The sequence below is a fragment of the Littorina saxatilis genome, linkage group LG5, assembly GCF_037325665.1.
Source record: "Littorina saxatilis isolate snail1 linkage group LG5, US_GU_Lsax_2.0, whole genome shotgun sequence".
NCBI lineage: Eukaryota > Metazoa > Mollusca > Gastropoda > Littorinimorpha > Littorinidae > Littorina > Littorina saxatilis.
The window spans coordinates 59702604-59717603 of record NC_090249.1 but is presented as its reverse complement, the minus strand read 5'-3'; the positions used below and the strand labels follow the sequence as shown (position 1 = coordinate 59717603).

Genomic DNA, 15000 nt, shown 5'->3' with positions numbered 1-15000 from the left:
GTCATGGGCACTTATACGTAGTTTGCTCATAGCCTGTCTGTGTTCTTGTGTTAGCAAAAGATAGGGTTGTAGAGAGTAGTTGTGTGACACTCCCTTGTAAAACTGTAGTTTAGAGGAGTTTCCTTCTTTTTTTGTCCTCCAGAGCCTGACAAATTGAGTTTCTACATGTTTTGTTAGCGCGTGTTTCAGTCTTGCCGGGTGTATTGTGCTTTGGTTTTGCCACACGTGTTTGAAGCCTGAGGAAGTCAGGAACTCGCGTACAAATAAGAGCCATTTATTTTCCTCTTTATGTTCTTGTGAGAGAAGGCTTGAGTAAGTTTGCCTAAGAAGCCCATGTTGGTCAGATTCCATGACGTGTAACCAAAATGATATGATCTGTCCCAATATTTTTGTGCTGATCGGAAATCTGCCCAATTCAGCCAGTACTGGGAAATTCATTGATTTTCTGTGTACTCCTAAAAGTTGCTTGCAGAATTTCATGTGTACGTTTTCATGCGGAAGGACAGTCGTTATACATTTTTCAAGGAGATTATTCTCAAGGTTCTGCGTGTCCTTTAAGTTTATATCTTTGCAGTAAGGGAGCCAAATTTCAGAGCCAAAGGTCAGAATAGGTGCAACTAATGTATCAAAGAGTTTCGCCATTACTGGGACACTTATGTTCTTTGTTCGTACTGCTCGTTTGAGCGAGTGCAGAGCTTTGCTCCCTTGTCGGGAGAGATGGTTCTGTGCCATTTTCATGTCTCCGCGTTTATTGAATATGATGCCGAGATATTTGTAGTTGTCTGTAGTATTGATTATGGCATCGCCAATTTTGAAGAAGAGGGGGAGTATGGGTTCGTGCTTGGAGAAAACTATCACCTTTGTTTTTTCGCGATTAATTTGTAATCCCCATTTATTGCAGTATTCATGGAGGCTGTTGAGTTTGTCCTGTAATCCTTTCTTTGTAGTTGAGAGAATAACAATGTCGTCAGCATACATTAGGCATGGCACCGGAACGAGTCCAGCCTCATCCACAGTTGGGGAGTCACAGTCTTTTAAGCTATCAACTATGTCATTAATAAAAATATTAAACAGTGTTGGGCTTAGGGTATTACCTTGGAGAACACCTTTTCTTACTGTGATTTCCCGCGATAGGCCGACTTCTGTCTTTGAGCATACGGTTGCATTATTATACATTTCTTGCACAACTTGCAGTAGTTTGCCTCCTATCCCTATCTCCTGCATCTTATATAGTAATCCTGTGTGCCAGATACTGTCGAATGCCTTAGCGAAGTCAATGAAACAGCCGTACAGTCTGCCATTTGTAGTTCTGAGGGTATCATTGACTAGCTTTTTTAGGATGAACACTTGGTCTTGCGTTCGAGACGATTTTCTGAAGCCGGCTTGCTCTTTAGCTAGCAGGCTGTTGTTCTCGAGGAAGTTTGTTATTCTATTGTTAATGACCTGACAGAAAAAGTTTGCCATTGTGTTGTTAAGAGTGACGCCTCTGTAGTTACTAGTGTTGTGTGGGTCTGTGTCTCCCTCTGAGCAAAGAGTGTATCCCTACGCTTTCCGCAGGGATACACTCTTTGCTCTGAGTCTCTCCGCTTCTGTCTTTCTATGTCTGTCTATGTGTGTGTGTGTGTGTGTGTCTCTCTCTCTCTCGCTCTCGCTCTCTCTCTCTCTCCCATCCGACTCCTGGCACACAGGCCAAAGCAGAGGTTAACTTGAGTGCACGTGTACCTAGCAGGAGGGGGGAGATTCGGGTCAGAAGTGGGGTAAAGCACTTTGGTCTTCATTCTTTGGCCCAAGACTACATATTTGCTTCAAAGTCAATGAACGCACCAGTTTTCAACAGCAACGATGGTAAGGAGAAGTTTACTTGCAAATTTACATCAAGGTTGTGCTATATTTGATCCGGTGCGTGGTCGTCAGTGCGTGGACTGGGTGGCCGAGTGGTAACGCACTTGTGTACACAACATTGGGGTGTGCACGTTAAAGATCCCACGATTGACAAAAGGGTCTTTCCTGGCAAAATTGTATAGGCATAGATAAAAATGTCCACCAAAATACCCGTGTGACTTGGAATAATAGGCCGTGAAAAGTAGGATATGCGCCGAAATGGCTGCGATCTGCTGGCCGATGTGAATGCGTGATGTATTGTGTAAAAAAAAATTCCATCTCACACGGCATAAATAAATCCCTGCGCCTTGAATATGTGCGCGATATAAATTGCATAAAATAAAAAAATAAAAAATAAAAATAAATCCCTGCGCTTAGAACTGTACCCACGGAATACGCGCGATATAAGCCTCATATTGATTGATTGATTAAATTGCGCTGGCTGCGTTGTTGTTCTTTTCAGGTTTGACAAATGACCAACCGGCGTCAGCAGACGACGTACTCAATGTTATTCAGCCTACTGATTTGGATAATGTTCTGTTTGAAGGCTCGGCATTGTATGGTCAAATACAAATACACACATATGTACTCGTTACCATTAGCCAACGCTCGTCACAACACTAATAGACTACGAAACAATCTCTTCGATCATCTCTGCGCTGAGTCGGTCACACTTTTGCTCACCCCTGCCAATAATCTCAAACCGTAACAGCACAGAATATCGTCCATACCGGCAACCAATTATTACCATGTCCCAAATAGCATTGTATCTCGTTGGTTAAACACATCACAATCTTACAACCACCACAACGAAGACCAAACATCAAAAAACAAAATTTACATTGTATTTGTAACACCCTCTTCATGACGCTTTCATCAAAACGATCACAAGAACATGCACCATGCGCCTTGCTCTTAAAGTTGCATAACCTACAACCCATGACCGCCAAACCGTCTTCTCTCTCTAACAGCAAAACTAGTGTGAAACATAAGTAATCAATTTATCCACTTGACTATATTCACAACAGGGACCTATCACTCTTCTTTGCATGTTTTTATGCCTACGGATTTTCAAATACTCTGCAACACATGTAACCCAAATTCAACATGTGCCCGTACAATACCGCTTCTTTTATGAAAACATTGCTTCGGCCATGTTGATTTTAATCAACCAATTTTCTTGTTATCGCCTCAAACCCGGCTGGGGGTTGGAGATGGAGAGCAGGGGGGGGGGGGGGGGGGGCGAACATGTGAGGAGTGAGGGATGAGAGAGGGAGAGAGAGAAAGAGAGGGGGGTTGGGGGTTGGGCATACCTTGACCAAAGAAATAACCAACGAACTCGCACCCACCCGCAAAGGAGTGTTAAATTAATACAATTAATTAACAAACATGAAACTGGAACCTACATGTTCATTTCCTACAAAGTGCATAATTTATACCGACCATTATCTATGACAGCGGTATACGATATTCGACTTGCTATATCTCCTTCATCATTTCGCTCCTCGCATTTTATTTCTTCGTCGGAATATATAATAATAATTAATATAGTCCATGGATGCATTTGCTGAGCCATCAGTCAAAAATTGTTGACACATATAATGATGATGTGACAAGGAAACCTAGCTACCGCCCGATCGGTCTTAATTGGCGAGTCGGTCATTAAGGAGCGGTGAATGAATGGAGAGTTTAAAATCGTAACGCGAGCCTCAGCAAACAGTTTCTCACATAAAGCGAAAATGGAGAGCAGACTTTGTGTGCATACATTGACCGACAGGCGAACTGACTTATCGAGTCCTGTAACAGCCAGCTGGCCTTTATTTGGACATGAATTGGTCATACGCTAACAGTACGCACTGATAATGTTTGACTCTGACAAGCCCATTTTGGATCTTTTCCCATGGCCGGCATTCGATCGGACTGTCTCGTCGAAGTATCGAGATGCTTACATTTCTAACGATCGTACCTTGTCAGTATTGAACTATACTACCTTTATGGTATTATCAGTCTTTCTTTGCCAAGCAGTCTGCAGCTTGTAATTCGAACCAGAAAGTACATCTGAACCTGTCCTAGCGATCACTTCTCAATAACGACCACCTGTCCAAGACGACCTTCCAAAGATCCCCCATGATCTTTTTTCTATATAATTCACCTTCCCATAGCAACCACCTGTCTGTAACGACCACCTGTCTGTAACGACCACCTGTCCAAGACGACCTTCCAAAGATCCCCCATGATCTTTTTTCTATATAATTCACCTTCCCATAGCAACCACCTGTCTGTAACGACCACTTTTGGTTGGTACCCCGGGTGGTCGTTATTGCCAGGTTGAGCTGTAGTCTGTAAGCCAGATGACACGGATAACGCCTTGGTCGGAGAAGGAGGAGCATCGATCGATCCTACCTTATTCCTAAACTTCACAGCCCCTTTTAAACAGCTCCTGCACTTCCTTGCTTCTTCACCAGCCTGAGTGATGCGAAGGGGAAGGAGGGGGTAGGGGAAGTATACATGTGGTCTTAAGTACCGTTCACATGATAGATCTTCAACCAACTTTCCCCCAACTTTTGTGGGTTTGAAATTGCTCCTGAGTTGTTGAGGCCAAGTCGGCGAAAAGTCTGCTATGTGAACGGCCCCAACGTCTTTTGGTTCGATTTAGGACAGATTTTGCCGCCACTCGAAAACTCAGCTGAGCCGCGCTGCTCGACTCAGCCGTGACTTTGCGCAGATTTTGCGCAGACTTTTCTTTTCGCGCTTGCCGATTGATGATGAGCTCTAGCCAAACTGCTCTTCCTGCTTTAGGAGGTAGCTCCGATGGCTCAACTGGCCTCAAGTCTGCTGAGAACCGCCGCTCAAAACTAGTTTCAAGGTTTCCGCTGTTCACATGGGGGCAGGTTTCACGGTAATCAGACTCTTTGATGTGTGTAAACTTTGCCTTCAAATTACTTGCTTACTGTGTTGATTTTCATCATTTTTTCTGCTTGGCATGAGTAAGTATGGTATTTGCAATACAAAAAAATAAATAAAAGCTAAAATGTTTGTGTTTGAGCAATTATTTGAGCGCGTTTTTCGAAGCGAACGTGTGAATCCTGACAGACACCATTTCCTTCTGTCACATGACCCCATCTCAAAGTGTGATTCAACAGACACAAAAATAACACACAAAACTTATGATAATGGGGTTATTAATTCAATTAATACACAAGGTTAGTCTCTGACTAGAGAAAATAGGGAAACAATATCAAATGGGAGCATAAAACCGTTTCTGGAAAAATTTTCAATCACCACCGAAAGTGTCTGTCAGTAAAAAAAACACGTGCTTTGTTTGCAAAGCAAAGCCTAATTTTACACATCGCGTGCTTTTGTCTGTTATTCTTGCTTGTGAACATCATTTTATTGATGTTCTTCACTGGAAAGCAGGTGTATCATCAACAGTATCACAAAATCGCAAAGAATGAACATTTTTGTTGTGATCCGACCGGTGTCTGTAGACTGAATCACACGTTCGGCAAACTTCGTTTTTAACGGAAATAACCGAGCCTTTAATCGGAAACGACGTTTCAACCGCTTCATATCGTCTGCAGGAAGAAAAAGAGGAATGCGATACCCAGTGAGTAAAACATTTAATCGTTTTTAGTGCCTTTTGATCAAGTTTTGTTGCGTCTGTCAGCAACGTTCGTCAACCCAACGTTCGGCACAGCGACGCACGCATACGGATTTGCAGCGTTTGCATTCGGAAAGTGAGGGATTTGTGAGTTCGTTTGCATAATTTCAATCGCTAGTAGGTTTTCCCTTCGTCTCCCATTCTTGTGTGTACATGTTATTGGCATTTCATTGTGTAAATTGAAAGTTTGTGAGTAACAGTAGTAAAATCTGTCGAACGTTGGCAACGCTGACAGACGGAAATATCAAACGTTGCCTTCAATGACAGACTGGCTTGGCGATCGTACTTTCGATTCGTAGGAACACAATATATAGAAACAACAATGTGCGCTCGTTACCACAACGGTCATGAACCGGTGTAACACAAAATTTTTACTCCACGAAAAATTGACTCGGACGGAGTAAACTTCCAGTAAAAATCTTGTACGAAAAAAGAACTCACAAGGAACTAAATTTTTACTCCCCAAATATTTACTCCCAGTAAACATCTCGTACGAGAAACTTAGGGCCTACTCCTTCGTTTATAATTCGCGCAATATCCCATTTACGTGCAATCCCGTTTTGCCGCCGTCCCATTTTGGCGACATTTAACAAGCCAAGCGTCATTTTACTACCGCATCCCATTTTGGCGCAATCCCGTTTCGCCGCTATCCCATTTTTTTGAATTTTTTTTTTCTTTTTACATTTAGTCAAGTTTTGACTAAATGTTTAACATAGAGGGGGAATCGAGACGAGGGTCGTGGTGTATGTGTGTCTGTGTGTGTGTGTGTGAGTGTGAGTGTGTGTGTGTGTGTGTGCGTGTGTGTGTGTAGAGCGATTGAGAGTAAACTACTGGACCGATCTTTATGAAATTTGACATGAGAGTTACTGGGTATGATATCCCCGGACGTTTTTTTCAGTTTTTCGATAAATGTCTTTCATGACGTCATATCCGGCTTTTTTTAAAAAGTTGAGGCGGCACTGTCACACCCTCATTTTTCAATCAAATTGATTGAAATTTTGGCCAAGCAATCTTCGACAAAGGCCAGACTTCGGTATTGCATTTCAGCTTGGTGGCGTAAATATTAGTTTATGACTTTGGTCATTAAAAATCTGAAAATTGTAATTAAAATTATTTTTTTATAAAACGATCTAAATGTACGTTCATCTTATTCTTCATCATTTTCTGATTCCAAAAACATATAAATATGTTATATTCGGATTAAAAACAAGGTCTGAAAATTAAAAATATAAAAATTATTATCAAAATCAATGGACGTCTACCCACAACACGCCACTGGATGCCGCGTGGTGCCAGTCGTGAAAACCAGGTTCTTTGTCCCACAGTGAGACATTCAAGTTGGGGACTTTGTGACCGCTGACTTTGTCAGCATGGATGGAAAGGTGGAGAGATACAGGGCGGTGATCATCCCCAAGTCAACCCATTTCCCCGATGGGCCAGATCGAGAGGAGATCTGTGTGAAGTGTTTGCGCGCAAAAGACAATGGGAGATACTATGTCTTTTCTAATGTTGATGACATTTCATGCTTGCCAATGGCTCAGATAAAAAAAAATCCCACCAACGAACCATGAACAACAGGGGGGATTACTATTTTGACATGTGACCAAGTCTCATTTGAGCGTTCACAGTGTTACCTGAGAATAGCACACCCCCTTGAATTGGGACCAAAGAAAAAGCGTTGTATATATGCATTTTTGAATGCTTTTCTAAAGTCATAAGTTCATTTGTGAAAAAAATAAATTTTTAGGGATTGTTTTGCTGAATGCATGCAGTTAAGAAATTGACCCCGTTTTCAAATTTAGGGGGTAGGGTTGCCCCATAGCCCACGTATGTCTGTGTGACTGTGTCAAATATCAATCTACTTTGCGTACGAACTGTATAGATGTTTGTTTTTCGATTTTAGAATGATTTCTTAAGCTGGTTAGAACTTCTGAGGTCTACAGGAAACGATAAAGATAAAAAATGTACAAAATATAAGTAGCGTCCTTTATCTTACCATTGTTCTGATCAATACTGTCCCTTTATTTGCAAGTTAACCGTTTTTATTAATGTGTTCAAGGAGTATGTTAAAAATTATTATCAAAGGTTGCTTTAAACAGCACCTTTGGGCAGTTATTATGCACTGAAGTTGTAAAAGCATGTTTTGGGGGTTTTAGGATATAGCGTCTTGGAACGCCAATCATCTTGGAAATACGAATGTTCATATAATTTTTTTTACTGTTTTGGATAGATAAAAAGTTGAACTCTTGGTGCAAACTGTTTTTTGGCCCCTGTTTGACTATTTATTATTTTGGAATATTGTGTGTGAGAGGGAAACTGCAATCCTCAATATCATGAAACGTGCCTGGGCAGCGATTTTTATTTGACTTTGTGCGGATTAAAGTCGCTTAAAAGTTGGGGGAAAAGTGGTAGAAGGTGTGCCATGTGAACAGCACTTTAGTCTTTCATTGCCTGGCTTGACTGATGGGGAATTGGTGAGGGTAGGTTTATGGACACAGTGGTAGGGGAGCCTGGGAATAGTTTGTGGACTTAGCATGGCGGGGAGAGTGGTATAGTTTGTGGACTTAGCATGGCGGGGAGAGTGGTATAGTTTGTGGACTTACCATGGCGGGGAGAGTGGTATAGTTTGTGGACTTACCATGGCGGGGAGAGTGGTATAGTTTGTGGACTTAGCATGGCGGGGAGAGTGGTATAGTTTGTGGACTTAGCATGGCGGGGAGAGTGGTATAGTTTGTGGACTTAGCATGGCGGGGAGAGTGGTATAGTTTGTGGACTTTGCATGGCGGGGAGAGTGGTATAGTTTGTGGACTTAGCATGGCGGGGAGAGTGGTATAGTTTGTGGACTTAGCATGGCGGGGAGAGTGGTATAGTTTGTGGACTTAGCATGGCGGGGAGAGTGGTATGGTTTGTGGACTTAGCATGGCGGGGAGAGTGGTATAGTTTGTGGCCTTAGCATGGCGGGGAGAGTGGTATAGTTTGTGGACTTAGCATGGCGGGGAGAGTGGTATAGTTTGTGGACTTAGCATGGCGGGGAGAGTGGTATAGTTTGTGGATACAGTGGGGTGCAGTGAGCGTCTAGACTCTTTGCTATGCCTAGATCCATGCTTTTGAGGCTCACTTGCCGGCGATCGACTCGAGTCGATGCAGATACCATCTTGGCACCACCACGGTTAGATCCGGGTTCTAATTGCGAGCTGCTAGACTCTCCCTCTCTGTCTCTCCTCGGTGTCTCTCTGTCTCTGTCTCTCCCAACCTCTCCGTCTCTCTCTCCCTCCCTCTCTGTCTCTCTCTCTTCCTATCTCTCTCTCTCTTTCTTTCTCTCTCTCTCTCTCTCTCTCTCTCTCTCTCTCTCTCTCTCTTCTGCCTTTTTTTATTTATTTATTTTTAATTAATTTTTTTTTTCATTTGTTTTACTGACATGCTTATCTTTTGTAATTGTTTTACGTTTGTATATATATATATATGTATTTAAGATTAGAATAGTCCCTCTCTGGGCGAGGGCTGGTTGAAAAGAAGCTCGTTTATATTGCTTATGCCACAACCCTCGTAAAATAAAATTTGATTTGATTTGATTTGATTTGATCTCTCTCTCTCTCTCTCTCTCTCTCTCTCTCTCTCTCTCTCTCTCTCTCTCTCTCTCTCTCTCTCTCTCTCTCTCTCTCTCTCTCTCTCTCTCTCTCTCTCTCTCTCTGTTTTAGCAACATTTTGTATGGCCCCATCACCCCTCCCTTGCGAAGAGGCTCAGCCTCACCACAATTAAACATTCGTATTCGTATTCTCTCTCCCCCTGTTTGAATGCATCTCGACCTCTCTCTTTCAATGTATCTTTCTCTCTCGCGATATATGCCCCTTCCCCCTCTCTGAATGTGTGCATATTTGATGTCCAGGGCGGGGATGTAGCTCAGTCGGTAGCGCGCTGGATTTGTATCCAGTTGGCCGCTGTCAGCGTGAGTTCGTCCCCACGTTCGGCGAGAGATTTATTTCTCAGAGTCAACTTTGTGTGCAGACTCTCCTCGGTGTCCGAACACCCCCGTGTGTACACGCAAGCACAAGACCAAGTGCGCACGAAAAAGATCCTGTAATCCATGTCAGAGTTCGGTGGGTTATAGAAACACGAACATACCCAGCATGCTTCCCCCGAAAACGGCGTATGGCTGCCTAAATGGTGGGGTAAAAAACGGTCATACACGTAAAATTCCACTCGTGCAAAAAACACGAGTGTACGTGGGAGTTTCAGCCCACGAACGAAGAAGAAGAAGATGTCCACCTGCCTGTCTTCCTAGTACCCGTTAAAGTGCAACTGGAAATAATCAGAAGGAAATTAAATTCGTTCATTTTCCTGAATGGGAAAAGACCAACTTGATTAAAAACAAGAAACAAACAAACAAACATTTGTTTATACACTGCCCAACTAGTGATTAACTTTACAAAATTCATATTCATTTTGGCAATATATTCCTGTTTCATAAGCCTTCTTTTTTTTTTAAATAAGCGTTAAATCTACGAAACGTTGGTTAGAAATGTAATTTTCCTTCCAGATATTTGTGAATTAACACTGTTGATTGTAATTGTAAGTGAAGCTGAACAATTATCAGAATGATCCATATTATTATTCTTTTTGGTGCTAGGACCTTTGCAAAACTCCCTGCTATGCTTTCTTCATGTCGGCTTGCTAGCAACAAAAGCCTTGATGGTAAAAAGCTTGTCCAGACATGGAGTACTCTTAATTGTGTAGGGTGATTAACAGCGATAATGATCAAATACATCAGCAATCTTTGCAATTGCCACTGTTCGTTCTTGTACCCCGCCATGTTTCCTCGTCGACCGCTTGAGAGTACAGGGATTGCCTGTCAGGTATGGTGTTTTCCTTGTGAGAGTACTACGACACGGATACAGTTAAAGGTACTGTCCGTGTAGCGTAACCCACCAAGCACACCTCCGGGGTTCTGTTTACTATTGCGCTATGCGCAATTGGCATTGGCGCAAATAATCTGAAAACGACCCATTTGAATTCCCTTTGGCGAGTCAAAGCGCTAATCAGAGATGTTCGGACACCCACCCACACACACACCCGAACACACCTGCACATACACGCACACCGAAGGCACGCACGCACACACGCACGCAAGCACGCACGCACACAAACACACACACATACGCACGTACGTACGCACACACGCACACGCACACACACACATTTACACACACACGCACACACACACACACGCACGTACGCACGCACACACACAAACACACACTCTCACACACACACGCACGCACGCACACTTGCTCGCACGTACACACGCACACACACACGCACACACACACACACACACACTCACTCACGCACACAAACACTCAATTTGGCGCTGGATGGCTTCATTTAGCTTCTTTGACCAAAACGATTGGGGTTTGGTCCCCGGATCTCCCTACTATTCCTTGCGCGTCGTGCCTTCAACTATCTATATATATATATATACGACTTGTGTGTGTGTGTGTGTGTGTGTGTGTGTGTGTGTGTGTGTGTGTGTGTGTGTGTCCGCGATGCACGGCCAAAGTTCTCGATGGATTTTTTTCAAATTTGGTGGCCATATTCAGGTACACCCCGGACACAACCTGGTCGATGAGATATTTCAACACGTGCTCTCAGCGCGCAGCGCTGAACCGATTTTGGTTTTTCTCTGGATCCAATCCCAGTAACTCTTCCTTATCTTCTCCAGTGTTTTCAGCGTTTATCTCCCTTCCTTCGTGTGGCGTCAATCCATATTCCCGTTTCTATTTTTAGAAGGTCACTGTCGACAACGCTCAATCTATATTCCCGTTATACTATTTTTAGAAGGTCACTACTCTTCTCCAGTGTTTTGCGCGTTTATCTCCCTTCCTTCGTGCGGTGTGCTGGCAAAGCCAGCGTACACCCGGTTAAGCCGGGTCCCCGGCGCAGCCGGGTATTCGGCTCGACTTCTTCCCGGCGAAGCTGTACCCGGCGAAGCGGGTATTCATCTAGTTATATATATCCCAACAGTCATTTTCTTCCAGGAAGAACCTTGCACCACCATACATTTCTGCAGGGTTTACACGTGATATGAGCAGCCGTTCACTTGGACAAATACCAAATATCAACCGCCAGTTACCTCGTGTTGCAGCTAGCTTTCCACTGAGAGGATTCGACTGAATTTCCAAGCAATGGGATAAAAGACGAATTCTAAAAATAACTCCCATCCAAGTGTTTTCCCTCGCTCGTGATTGGCCCCTCCAATGTTTGGCAGAGGTTTTGCAAGAAAAGATCACTCTTCCACAACCCATACAACCGGGACGGAGTTATTTCTGAAAATTGTCTATTTAAGTAAAGTAAATGAAAAGAAAGCACACGAGCTTGATGCATGGTTCACTACCGCTTTACACGAGTTTAGTGCATAGTTCGCTACCGCTTTACACGAGTTTAGTGCATAGTTCGCTACCGCTTTACACGAGTTTAGTGCATAGTTCGCTACCGCTTTACACGAGTTTAGTGCATAGTTCGCTACCGCTTTACACGAGTTTAGTGCATAGTTCGCTACCGCTTTACACGAGTTTGGTGCATAGTTCACTACTATACTGCTTTACACGAGTTTGGTGCATAGTTCTCTACCGCTTTACACGAGCTTGATGCATGGTTCACTACCGCTTTACACGAGTTTAGTGCATAGTTCGCTACCGCTTTACACGAGTTTAGTGCATAGTTCGCTACCGCTTTACACGAGTTTAGTGCATAGTTCGCTACCGCTTTACACGAGTTTAGTGCATAGTTCGCTACCGCTTTACACGAGTTTGGTGCATAGTTCACTAAGTACAGCTTTACACGAGTTTGGTGCATAGTTCGCTACCGCTTTACACGAGTTTGGTGCATAGTTCGCTACCGCTTTACACAAGTTTGGTGCATAGTTCGCTACCGCTTTACACGAGTTTAGTGCATAGTTCGCTACCGCTTTTCACGAGTTTGGTGCATAGTTCGCTACCGCTTTACACGAGTTTGGTGCATAGTTCGCTACCGCTTTACACGAGTTTAGTGCATAGTTCGCTACCGCTTTACACGAGTTTAGTGCATAGTTCGCTACCGCTTTACACGAGTTTGGTGCATAGTTCACTACTGCTTTACACGAGTTTGGTGCATAGTTCGCTACCGCTTTACACGAGTTTAGTGCATAGTTTGCTACCGCTTTACACGAGTTTGGTGCATAGTTCACTACTGCTTTACACGAGTTTGGTGCATAGTTTGCTACCGCTTTACACGAGCTTGATGCATGGTTCACTACCGCTTTACACGAGTTTAGTGCATAGTTCGCTACCGCTTTACATGAGTTTAGTGCATAGTTCGCTACCGCTTTACACAAGTTTAGTGCATAGTTCGCTACCGCTTTACACGAGTTTAGTGCATAGTTCGCTACCGCTTTACACGAGTTTGGTGCATAGTTCACTAAGTACTGCTTTACACCAGTTTGGTGCATAGTTCGCTACCGCTTTACACGAGCTTGATGCATGGTTCACTACCGCTTTGCACGAGTTTAGTGCATAGTTCGCTACGCTTTACACGAGTTTAGTGCATAGTTCGCTACCGCTTTACACAAGTTTAGTGCATAGTTCGCTACCGCTTTACACGAGTTTGGTGCATAGTTCGCTACCGCTTTACACGAGTTTGGTGCATAGTTCACTAAGTACTGCTTTACACCAGTTTGGTGCATAGTTCGCTACCGCTTTACACGAGTTTGATGCATAGTTCGCTACCGCTTTACACGAGTTTGGTGCATAGTTCACTACCGCTTTACACAAGTTTAGTGCATAGTTCGCTACCGCTTTACACGAGTTTGGTGCATAGTTCACTACCGCTTTACACGAGTTTAGTGCATAGTTCGCTACCGCTTTACACGAGTTTGGTGCATAGTTCGCTACCGCTTTACACGAGTTTAGTGCATAGTTTGCTACCGCTTTACACGAGTTTGGTGCATAGTTCACTACTGCTTTACACGAGTTTGGTGCATAGTTCGCTACCGCTTTACACGAGTTTAGTGCATAGTTCGCTACCGCTTTACAAGAATTTGGTGCATAGTTCGCTACCGCTTTACACGAGTTTAGTGCATAGTTCGCTACCGCTTTACACAAGTTTAGTGCATAGTTCGCTACCGCTTTACACGAGTTTGGTGCATAGTTCGCTACCGCTTTACACGAGTTTAGTGCATAGTTCGCTACCGCTTTACAAGAATTTGGTGCATAGTTCGCTACCGCTTTACACGAGCTTTGTGCATAGTTCGCTACCGCTTTACAAGAATTTGGTGCATAGTTCGCTACCGCTTTACACGAGCTTTGTGCATAGTTCATTGCCGCTTTACACGAGTTTCAATTTGGTGCATAGTTCACTACCGCTTTACACGAGTTTGGTGCATAGTTCACTACCGCTTTACACGAGTTTGGTGCATAGTTCACTACCGCTTTACACGAGTTTGGTGCATAGTTCACTACCGCAATAGTTCACTACCGCTAAAACGAGCTTGGTGCATAGTTCACTACCGCTTATACGAGCTTGGTGCATAGTTCACTAAGGCTTACACAGCTCCTCCATACACTTACGAGAAGTCATGCACCTTTAATGCCTGGTTGACTGGGTCCTCTTACCTATGACGCGAGTGAAAAGTATCAGTTTCCAACCATCTTTATTGTGCTTGTTGGACTGCTATGTTGCGGGATCACATTTTTCAGCTTCAGGCCTAGGGCTATAGTGAGTAGGTTATGGGTGTTTTGTGTGACACTGTGTGCAGTATACATTTGTGTACATAAGGAACTGATGTGAAAGCCAGGTATAATTTATGATTGTTATATTGCTTCTGGTTCCAAAGTCTGTGTGTCTCTCTTTCTTTCTGTCTTTGTCTCTGTCTCTGTCTCTGTCTCTGACTTTTTATTTTTCCCTCACCTCCTTCACTCTCTGTCTCTGCATGTCTGTCTGTATATCGGTCTCTATCTGTCTCTCTGAGTGTATATAGGCTTATGTGTGTGTGTGTGTGTGTGTGTGTGTGTTTGTGTGTGTGTGTGTGTGTGTGTGTCGGTCTGTCTGTCTTGTCTGTCTGTCTGACTCTCTGACTGTCTGTCTATCTGCCTGGCGCCTGTCTACCTCTCTATGCATGTGTATAAAAACGTTTAAATTGAGATGTTTGCCGTTTGAGGTAAGAACGCAAAGCGCGTACATTTCTACGCTCAGTGGTGCGAACGACTCAACTTTGATTGACTCTCTTCCTTTGACCCGCGACACCACAGCTGCAGGCTGGAGGTAGTTGTCCCCTTTGCTATGACGAGAGATGCATTTTTGCACCTGTATGCCGCGCACAGGAGAAGAAGGGGTGTGGGGATGGTAGAGAGGGGGGGGGGGGGGTTCTTGGTTCATTTACAGCAGTGATTGCACGTTGTGGGCGGCTATGAAGTGCATGCTATTG

General features: G+C 43.7%; 1 protein-coding gene and 1 long non-coding RNA gene across 2 annotated transcripts in view; one reads left to right on the top strand and one right to left on the bottom strand.

Annotated features, from left to right (window-relative positions):
* The window catches only part of LOC138967595 (regulator of G-protein signaling rgs-2-like), a 171016-nt gene that overhangs the window by 44607 nt on the left and 111409 nt on the right, over positions 1 to 15000 (top strand). The window lies entirely within an intron of this gene.
* Positions 1 to 15000, bottom strand: part of LOC138967597 (uncharacterized) — a 119485-nt gene that overhangs the window by 88687 nt on the left and 15798 nt on the right. The window lies entirely within an intron of this gene.